This window comes from Schistocerca cancellata, chromosome 3 (genome assembly GCF_023864275.1).
Source record: "Schistocerca cancellata isolate TAMUIC-IGC-003103 chromosome 3, iqSchCanc2.1, whole genome shotgun sequence".
NCBI lineage: Eukaryota > Metazoa > Arthropoda > Insecta > Orthoptera > Acrididae > Schistocerca > Schistocerca cancellata.
In genome coordinates this window covers 752,135,933-752,147,075 of record NC_064628.1, presented here as the reverse complement: position 1 = coordinate 752,147,075, position 11,143 = coordinate 752,135,933, and positions in this window count along the sequence as shown.

The window sequence follows — 11,143 nt, the reverse complement described above, 5'->3', positions numbered from 1 at the left end:
AGTCAAGACACATTTTCTGCTGGTCAAAATGTGAATGTTGCCGGTGCAAATGCACTGCCGAAAAGCATAGAGGAACAGATTCCAGACACTAATGCATTATTATTGCAATTAATGCAACCAATGAAACAAAATCAGAGACAAACACAGCAACAGTTAGACACAATGGAACAAAATCTTCAAAAGTTAGACACAATGGAACAACACCAGAGACAAACACAGCAACAAGTAGACGCAATGGAACAAAATCTTCAAAAGTTAGACACCACACCTGAACAAACACGTGAGGATTTAACTACTGAGTTACATAAAATCGAATCGAAATGTCAAAAAGTTTGTAATAACGTAAAAACACAAATTTGTTAGCATTTCCAACCTATTTTTTCGCGTCATGAAAATGCATTACAGAATCACGAAGCAGCCATTAAGGAACTGCAAACTATTGTTCATGAAAATCACAACACCTTGCAAACTAAAATTGACTCAGTTGCATCTACCAATTCGGTTACGCAACTTGCAAAAACTCAGGAAAACTTAAAGGACACAGTAGATACGATTTCAACACAAATGGACACTCTGAAACTTGGTTCAGAAAAACACACTGAGGAAATAAGTTCACTATCGGAGAAAGTAGCCGAACTTTCGGATCAGTTCACTAACTTATCTACAAAGGTGGATGATGATCTGAGTGACACAAGTCCTGTAGCCTTCACTGACACAGAAGAGTATGAACAAATTAAGAAATTCAAACAAAAGCAGAATAAAATTAATACGCAACACAAAAGAGAAATCCGGGAAGTACAAGATCAGTTGGCACAAGTAATACAAGAATTACATATTTCAGAGGACACTCGCGCTCCAATACGGGAAGAGGGACATAGAAATACGGAACAGCCACAAAATAATAACACAGCGCATTTCGGGAATTATGAAAGAAATTGGCAAGGTGCACCGAATTTTGAAATGGAACCGCCGAAACGACGTAACAATGACCGACATGCGACTCGCCGAGACGATGATTTTGACTATAAGCTGTTCATTACTACACGTAAATTCAAAACATTTAAGAATTCTGGCAACAACATTCATCCACACTCGTGGCTTCATCAATTCTCTCATTGTTTTCCTTCCAACTGGTCATTAGAGCACAGATTAGAATTTATGTGTGGCTATTTAGAGAATGAACCAGCTGTAAGAATGCGATCGGTCATTCACGATTGCCACAGTGAAGGAGAATTTTATCATGCCTTCCTCTCAGCATATTGGTCTCAAGCTACACAAGACCGAGTAAAACATAGCATCATAATGATGAAACATTTCGAACAATCTGAATTTTCCAGTCTTGTCAAATAATTCGAAGACATGTTACATAAGAATCAGTATCTTTCAAACCCATACAGCCCCTCAGAACTCATCCACATTTGCTTAATCAAATTGCCCGAACATTTACGACATATTATTTTGGCAGGACGTTGCAAAGACGACATTGAAGATTTTCAGGGACTCTTACAAGAATTGGAAATTGACACTAACAATCGCGGAACGCGAAAACAAGAGCACAACAATTGCAGGTCACATCCGTCACGATTCTGCGATGAAAGAAATAATAACTGGACACGACAAGGCTATTCTCACAACACAAATCGTGACCAAAACAGACACCACCCTTGTGACAACCGATGGCAGAATAATAGTTACAGAGAAAGATCGCACTTCCGTAGTAATGAATATGACAGAGATAACCATAGAAACAGACAATATGGGAACCAAAACAATTATTATCAAGTGAGACAGAATAACTTCAGACGCAATGGCCCACTGTGCAGTTACGATTCCGGGAGAAATTCTCCACCACATGACCGACAAGAAAGAAATTATGGAATCTACCGACATGACGACAGACGATATAATCATAACGACAGACCTGAATTTTATCAGAACTGGTGGGATTCAAACAGAGCAGGGCACTCTCGACAAGGTGAATTTGTAGAAGTTAGATCTCCAAATGCCAATAACGACGCGCGCCAACAAAGAGACAGACAATGACTTGCACCACAGGCAGCCACGTGCGCCGGCTGGCTCAGAGAAAAATAACATAGACGCTAACCTTGAGAAAAATTTTAGCATTCCTTACCGACGTATACCGCATGATAATTGCGTTCAAGTTGAACCTCTGCGCACTAGGAAGAGTAAAGGATTGCACCACATTTCACATGTAAAACCGTTTATTGGAAGATAATCTGCTTTTTAATTTAGTCTTTGCGATAAAATTTTTCACTTCACACTACTAGTACGCGTTGTCACACTTATAAACTGTTATCATGCAACAATGTTTTGAAGCTAACTATCCAATCTGGAACCTAGCGAACATATTTAGAGAGTAATTACCACTGCATTGTGATAGTGAACAGAGGACACAGTGTTACTGTGTGTGTACATTCTTGCTTGTTAGTTGCACGATTACATAACGACTATAAGGCTTACAGACTTAGAACATATACTGCTAATGAGATTTTAATGCAACATTGTGGTTTACTTGAAAAGACATTCTTTATTTGAAGTACTTTCTGTGGGATTAAAGATAACTTAGCATTTGGTTTCTTTGAGAGTTACCGATTATATCACGACACTACTAATGTGTGACACAATTTACACATTTCACATGTAAAACCGTTTATTGAAAGATAATCTGCTTTTTTTCTGAATTCTTCTGGAAAGGAAAACGTGTTTTAGTAGTAACTTTTGTGGTACAGCTACAATGAGACAGCCTTTTCTGTAGCACAACAATACGTTACAGTATAGTAGTTTCTTGATCACGGTAATGTACGTAATAACTACGATATCTATACGCATAGCATTTCACTTTTGTTTATCATGAGGTAAGTACATTGACTTTTGCAGAACTTAGCTTTCGGAGGACGATAACTACGACACTTCCACAGAATTATCTTATAGCAAGACGCACATTTAGCGCTAAAGGACACGTATTTGAGTGATTAATTTTGTACTTAAAACATTTATTTTTAAGGGTTTTTGAATTACAATGATACAAAGGTTTTCCGTGATACGTTTCATTCCATTTTTGTAATCTGTAACAACTGAGAGTATAATTACATTAATCCTCAGGGGGTACACGCTTACTTTGTGTACCATGTGTTTGGCACGCACAAGGAGCCCTAGCTAATATGGTATTTGCTTATACAATTTTACACATTGGTACCATATTTCTCTAACACATAAATTACACAGCTATCTGATCATTTAACTGAGAGAGACAAATTTTTTTACTACATCAGTGACACATGTTTACACAATTACACAGTTGGATAACTTCACACTTATGAAACTGTATTTTGTATGTACTTTGTGAACTCTTCATATTTTTTTGGAACCATTGTGATACTATGAGAGCTTTGAATGATATATTTGGTATGGCATCATGATTTTTAAAGTACGTTTGAGGTAGATGAGATTATTGAAATGAGCAGAGAATTTTCTTTAGGTTTTGAAATTATTGCAGAAAGCTATGACGTTTTTGAGATTTGGCTGAGTTTTTATGATGTTATTATTATTATGACAATGCGTATTATGCTGTTGAGGTATGTTTATGATCAATAAGCTGATGCTATATGAGGAATTTGATTATGCTATGTACACTCCTGGAAATGGAAAAAAGAACACATTGACACCGGTGTGTCAGACCCACCATACTTGCTCCGGACACTGCGAGAGGGCTGTACAAGCAATGATCACACGCACGGCACAGGGGACACACCAGGAACCGCGGTGTTGGCCGTCGAATGGCGCTAGCTGCGCAGCATTTGTGCACCGCCGCCGTCAGTGTCAGCCAGTTTGCCGTGGCATACGGAGCTCCATCGCAGTCTTTAACACTGGTAGCATGCCGCGACAGCGTGGACGTGAACCGTATGTGCAGTTGACGGACTTTGAGCGAGGGCGTATAGTGGGCATGCGGGAGGCCGGGTGGACGTACCGCCGAATTGCTCAACACGTGGGGCGTGAGGTCTCCACAGTACATCGATGTTGTCGCCAGTGGTCGGCGGAAGGTGCACGTGCCCGTCGACCTGGGACCGGACCGCAGCGACGCACGGATGCACGCCAAGACCGTAGGATCCTACGCAGTGCCGTAGGGGACCGCACCGCCACTTCCCAGCAAATTAGGGACACTGTTGCTCCTGGGATATCGGCGAGGACCATTCGCAACCGTCTCCATGAAGCTGGGCTACGGTCCCGCACACCGTTAGGCCGTCTTCCGCTCACGCCCCAACATCGTGCAGCCCGCCTCCAGTGGTGTCGCGACAGGCGTGAATGGAGGGACGAATGGAGACGTGTCGTCTTCAGCGATGAGAGTCGCTTCTGCCTTGGTGCCAATGATGGTCGTATGCGTGTTTGGCGCCGTGCAGGTGAGCGCCACAATCAGGACTGCATACGACCGAGGCACACAGGGCCAACACCCGGCATCATGGTGTGGGGAGCGATCTCCTACACTGGCCGTACACCACTGGTGATCGTCGAGGGGACACTGAATAGTGCACGGTACATCCAATCCGTCATCGAACCCATCGTTCTACCATTCCTAGACCGGCAAGGGAACTTGCTCTTCCAACAGGACAATGCACATCCGCATGTATCCCGTGCCACCCAGCGTGCTCTAGAAGGTGTAAGTCAACTACCCTGGCCAGCAAGATCTCCGGATCTGTCCCCCATTGAGCATGTTTGGGACTGGATGAAGCGTCATCTCACGCGGTCTGCACGTCCAGCACGAACGCTGGTCCAACTGAGCCGCCAGGTGGAAATGGCATGGTAAGCCGTTCCACAGGACTACATCCAGCATCTCTACGATCGTCTCCATGGGAGAATAGCAGCCTGCATTGCTGCGAAAGGTGGATATACACTGTACTAGTGCCGACATTGTGCATGCTCTGTTGCCTGTGTCTATGTGCCTGTGGTTCTGTCAGTGTGATCATGTGATGTATCTGACCCCACGAATGTGTCAATAAAGTTTCCCCTTCCTGGGACAATGAATTCACGGTGTTCTTATTTCAATTTCCAGGAGTGTATTTATTATGATGAAATGTTGAAGAAGTGTCGACGAATATGTATATGTGTAATAAGGTAAGGAATAATGAGTAGTGGTTACGGAATCTGACTTATGAAAAAGGATGTTGGAAACCAAGAATTGTACTTTAAGAATTATGAAATGTGTGTACATGTGTGAATGTATTACAATGCTGTCGAAAAATTTTTGGACACTGTTATATTTATAGGATTTTGTATCTACACATTTGTAACGCAAATTCTCGACCTGTGAAATTTTTTATATGAGACTGTCACTGTAGCACAAACTACTGTCGTAAATATTTCGGTAAGAAAGCCAAGTGACTTTGATGTAATGCGTCGTGAGCGGCCAGCTGTGCCAGCCGCCTGGAGAAACAGCCATTAGGTGGACAAAAAAGAGGCCATTAACCTCGTTATTGACATTCCTTTGTGAAAAGCATAGCAAATACGACACGCTCATGACTTGGAAACATATGATTACTCGTACTTTGTGCTACTTACTGAAATGCTTATGAATTGATGGGAAATATTCGTACATCTGCACACCTGATTATGACAAGTCTCTTTCTACGAGAATTGAGAGAATTTCTACTAACTTATGAAATGCCTCATGACTACTGAATGATATTTTTATGCTTTTCTTTGTACATAGTTGCTTATTTTATTTGATATCTGTTTTCCAGGTGTATTGCATCATTGGTTTCATAAAATAAAATTAAATGCATTTGCTAATGTGAACACTTTCTATCAACAGATCTTTTAGATAATAATTTTATGATCCACATTCTTCAAAAAAAGGAGCACTTGGAAAGGAAAGAACAATAAGAAGGGACTAGTAACACTAACTGCATACATAATTTTGTTTTCAAGTACTTGGCAATTTTTATGGTAGAATAAGTTGTGGTGCACCACTTTAATGACATAGACATTAAAATGTGAATAGCCATTTTCCTTATCTGCATTGTTGTCTTTAGTGTACTATTTTTTCTGCTTGAGCTTTGTCGTGTTTAGATATTAGTTATATCATTTGCTGCTGTTTTATTTTTCTTGTTGCTGCAAATTGGCTCATATTCTTTGTAATGTTGCTTTGCTTTGCTAATTTAGGTATACTGCTGCTCGCTTTGCCAATTTACATTTTTTTGTCATTGCTGTTTGTATTAATTGTTTTGTGCTGCTGCATTGCCTCTTCCCTTCATTCATGCATTTGAGCTCAGTACATTTAAATTAGCTTAAGAGGGGGTAGACTATATAAGAGAATGGGTTGCGATGAATTCGAAGAAATGCATTGAGAAGTTATACCAAAAATGTACAGAAAGCAGGTATAGCTAGGACTTTTGGAAATAATGAAGAACGAAGGGAGATCTCCGAGAAAAAAGTTTTGTTTGCAAAATACTGCAGTAAAACAAACCCTGTCCTTTCCTTGTGTTATCCCACTATGTGTTTGTGTACCCTTGGGTATTTGTGTTCTTCCTGTCTTTATGTGTTTATCTGATAAGCGTTACGTTGTAGAATTTTTCTAATAATATGTTATTTACTTTGTAAAGATGTTTAGACATTATTTATTCTGTTTTGTTTTAATCCTCACGTGTGAAGTTGATGTTTCGAAAGTTATTCAGACCTTTTATGAGTTTACTTATGTCATAATTCCTGTAACACTGATGTATATGTTTATTTCTATTCTTTTGTAAAGCCCCTATTACTACAAATGTTATCTGTATTGTTATGTTCTTTAATGATGTATTTTGTACCTTTGTTATTGTATTCTTATGTTATAAAATTGTAATTGACACCAGTTCATCAAATTAAGTAACTTGTAAGTTACATTTCACTGCACACGTTTCTGTTGGTCATAGTATATGGACAATATGTGAGAAGTAGGCACTGATAGTGTTTGCACGTGTGTTAATAATTCAGCAAGGGACTGGATAACAGCATTGCTGGTTCTAAGGACATTTAAAAAAAAATTTTTGTGAGTGCACAAGTGGTGGTTCATGGACTTGCTATATTGTCCACAAGACTCTTCTGTGGCGATTGTGCACCTGCACAGTCGCAACGGATGGCTGCTAGCCATCTCTACAAGGACTACAGTGGGTCTGCACCTTTGATGATTCACCAATACCATTATTTCTACAAGGGCTGCAGTGGGTCTGCACCTCTGGTGGCCCACCAATACCATACTCTCTACCAGGACTACAGTGGGTCTGCTCTATGATGACCTACCTACCAATATTCTTAAAAATTTGAACTGACTCTGCTGTGGGTTTTCTCTATTGTGGCCCATTACCTGTCTGCATGTCAAGAGTCAGCACTGTCTTTCCGTTGGAAGGACAACACTACTTCTTCAACACTGCATGGAAATCCACTACTTCCGTGTGCATTCTCTTTTACTGCTCAGACTTTGAGAAAAAAAAACACTGCAATTTTACTCTGATGAATGATCAGGACTGTCTTTATGGACTGTGAGAAAATTTGAGCTATTGACCAACATTATATCAATAAGTGTGTGCATTTGATACCTTTGTTATTGTAATTATGAAAAATTTTATCAAATCATTATTGACCACTGCCCAAAAAAATTTGCAAAATTTTTTGTGGGTAGCGTGGGGGCTATGTAAGTAGGCTGTTTAGGTTTTTTATTGGTAACGCCACATAGCGCTCTGTATGAAAATCACTGGCTGTGCTGTGTGCAGTCTGTGGCTGGTTTGCATTGTTGTTGACTATTGTAGTGTTGGGCAGCTGGATGTTAACAGCGCGTAGCGTTGCGCAGTTGGAGGTGAGCCGCCCGCAGTGGTGGATGTGGGGAAGTGAGATGGCGGACTTTTGAGAGCGGATGATCTGGACGTGTGTCCATCAGAGACAGTACATTTGTTAGACTGGATATCATGAACTGCTATATATGTTATGACTTTTGAACATTATTAAGGTAAATACATTGTTTGTTCTCTATCAAAATCTTTCATTTGCTAACTATGCCTATCAGTAGTTAGTGCCTTCAGTAGTTAGAATCTTTTATTTAGCTGGCAGTAGTGGCGCTCGCTGTAATGCAGTAGTTCGAGTAACGAAGATTTTTGTCAGGTAAGTGATTCATGAAAATTATGGGTTAATGTTAGTCAGGGCCATTTTTTTGTAGGGATTACTGAAAGTCAGATTGCGTTGCGCTAAAAAATATTGTGTGTCAGTTTAAGCACAGTCATGTATAATTTTTCTAAGAGGACGTTTCAGCAGTTGATTCCAAAATGGTTCAAATGGCTCTAAGCACTATGGGATGTAACATCTGGGGTCATCGGCCCCCTTGACTTAGAACTACTTAAACCTAACTATCCTAAGGACATCACACACATCCATGCCCGAGGCAGGATTCGAACGTGCGACCGTAGCAGCAGCGCGGCTCTGGACTGAAGCGCCTAGGACCGCTCGGCCACAGCGGCCGGCGACTGGCAGTTGACCCTAAACGTAAATAAACGAGATGTATTGCGCGTAAATAGACGGAGTTCAAATGGTTCAAATGGCTCTGAGCACTATGGGACTTAACATCTATGGTCATCAGTCCCCTAGAACTTAGAACTAGTTAAACCTAACTAACCTAAGGACAGCACGCAACACCCAGTCATCACGAGGCAGAGAAAATCCCTGACCCCGCCGGGAATCGAACCCGGGCGCGGGAAGCGAGAACGCTACTGCACGACCACGAGCTGCGGACTATAGACGGAGTAATTCACTACTGTCTGATTAATCTGTTGGTGACAATGGAAATAGAATCTGCGTTATAACACCTAGGAGTAACCATTTGGAGTTATCTAAAGTGGAATGACCACGTAACAAAACTGTAGGAAAAGTGAGGAAAGATTGAGATTCATTGGGAGAACCTTAAGAAAATGTAATTGATCCACGAACGAAGTGCACTGCAAAACACTCGTTCGAACGATTCTTGAGTGTTGTTCACCAGCCTCGTGCACTTATGGACCAGGATCAATAGTTGAGGTAGACAAGACCCAACGAAAAGCGGCACGCTTCAACAGTGGATCATTTATTCGGTGCGAGGGCGTTACGGATATGTTCGACAAACTCCTTATTTCCGAAATTTCTAGAGCTTACGTTGCAAGAAGAGTCGGGCAACACATTACTGGATCACAAAGAGAAAATTAGGCAGGTAACGTATCATACGGAGCTTTACCGACAAACATTCTTTTCACGCGCCATTCGTTAGTGGAACAGTAAAAGGGAGAAAAGGTATTAGCACTAAAAGTACCCTCCGCCTTACACCGCATAGATGTAGACGTAATTGTACATTTGCACAATTTACAGTGACACTGAAGGTCAATATTCAGGACAATTCAGTAGATAAATAAGGAGTTCGGGTATTTTTACAAATTGCCGGTTCTGTTTGTAAGCAAATCACGTTTGTAGTGATTGAATCGAAATGGTATGGGGACAGTAAGGCTACAAACATAGAGAAACGATAGTTACTACAAAAATATCCAAATAAAATCTGAACAGCCTATGGATGATACACGTCTTAAAAGATTGCGTTTGAATCAGAGATTACAAATCTTTGGTTTTTAGAGGAGAAAGTTTCTCGTAAGTTATCGATGTTTTAAGTAGTAGTAAATACATTCTAAGACAAGGAAGTACGAAGAAATTATCCTAATGGCACGGAAATCAGTAGATGTGATATACATGTACAGACAAACAAATGATAACGATTTCAGAGATTTTTGACGATTTATTCAAGAGAAGGAACTTCACAAATCTAGTAAGTCAACAACGCGTTCGTCCACCTCTGAACCTTATGCAAGCTGGTCATCAGGGCTCAGTTCGAAGCGCCACTCATCACTGATAATTAATGCACTCCAGTCAATGTAATTCCAGGCCGAAGACAAGTCTGAAGACGCTCCGGATAGTGGTGCGATAACAACCCGTCTGTCACCCAAAATGCGGCCCGACAATCAGGAGCGATGTCCTGGGGTGCCTTTCTTAGCAGGACGCTTTTGGTTGTCATCTGTGATACCCTTACGGCACAGCGGTAGATCGGCGACATTCTACGGACCGTTTTGTTGCCCTTCATGATGAGCCATTCTGAGCTTACGTGTCAACAAGTCCGTCCGCACACGACGAGCGTTATTACTACTTGTCAAGGCGCTTCAGTCTGGAACCGCGCTGCTGCTATGGTCGCAGGTTCGAATCCTGCCTCGGGCATGGGTGTGTGTGATGTCCTTAGGTTAGTTAGGTTTAAGTAGTTCTAAGACGAGAGGACTGATGACCTCAGATGTTGAGTCCCATAGTGCTTAGAGCCATTTGAACAATTTGAACTACTTGTCTTTGTGCTTGCCAAATCATACCTTCGTCAGCAAGGTGGCCGGATGTCTCGCCAATTGAGGATTTTTGGAGCATTATGTGTAGGGCTCTACGAGTTTGGGATTTTGACGATCTAACGCACCAATTGGACAGCGTTTGGCACAATATCCTTCAGGAGGACACCCTACAACTCTATCAGTAAGATCCAAGGCGAATAACTACTTTCATAAGTGCCAGAGGTGGACCAGCACGTTATTGACTTGCTCAATTTGTGAAGATCTTTCTCTTGAATAAATCAGTTTTTCTGAAGCTGTAATCATTTGTTTGTCTGTAGGTATACATCACAAATACAAATTTCCGTGGCAATGGAATAATTCATTTTTATCTTAGTGTGTATAACAGGAATTTGAATTAAATCGAGGCAGATGGAAAAAATTAAGTAAACTGTTTATTATTTATCATTATTTATACCGCAATAACTGTTAATACATTTATGCCACTGTGTGGCAAGAGTCCCTTCAGAGAAAAATGTAGGTGGTTCCCTACGGAACCATTATTGTATCCAGACGTGCATCTCTTTGTCCGAAGCAAATAGACGGCGCCAAATAGGAGTACATCGAAATCGGATTGGGAGAGATCAAGAATGCATGGAGGCTGTGTATGGGCTTTGCAGCGAAAATTCTGCAGCGAACTCGATACAATCTTGGTATAAGCGGGGAAACACTATCCTGCAACAACATGATCCCTCCCCCCTACATTTCTTGGCGTTTATACT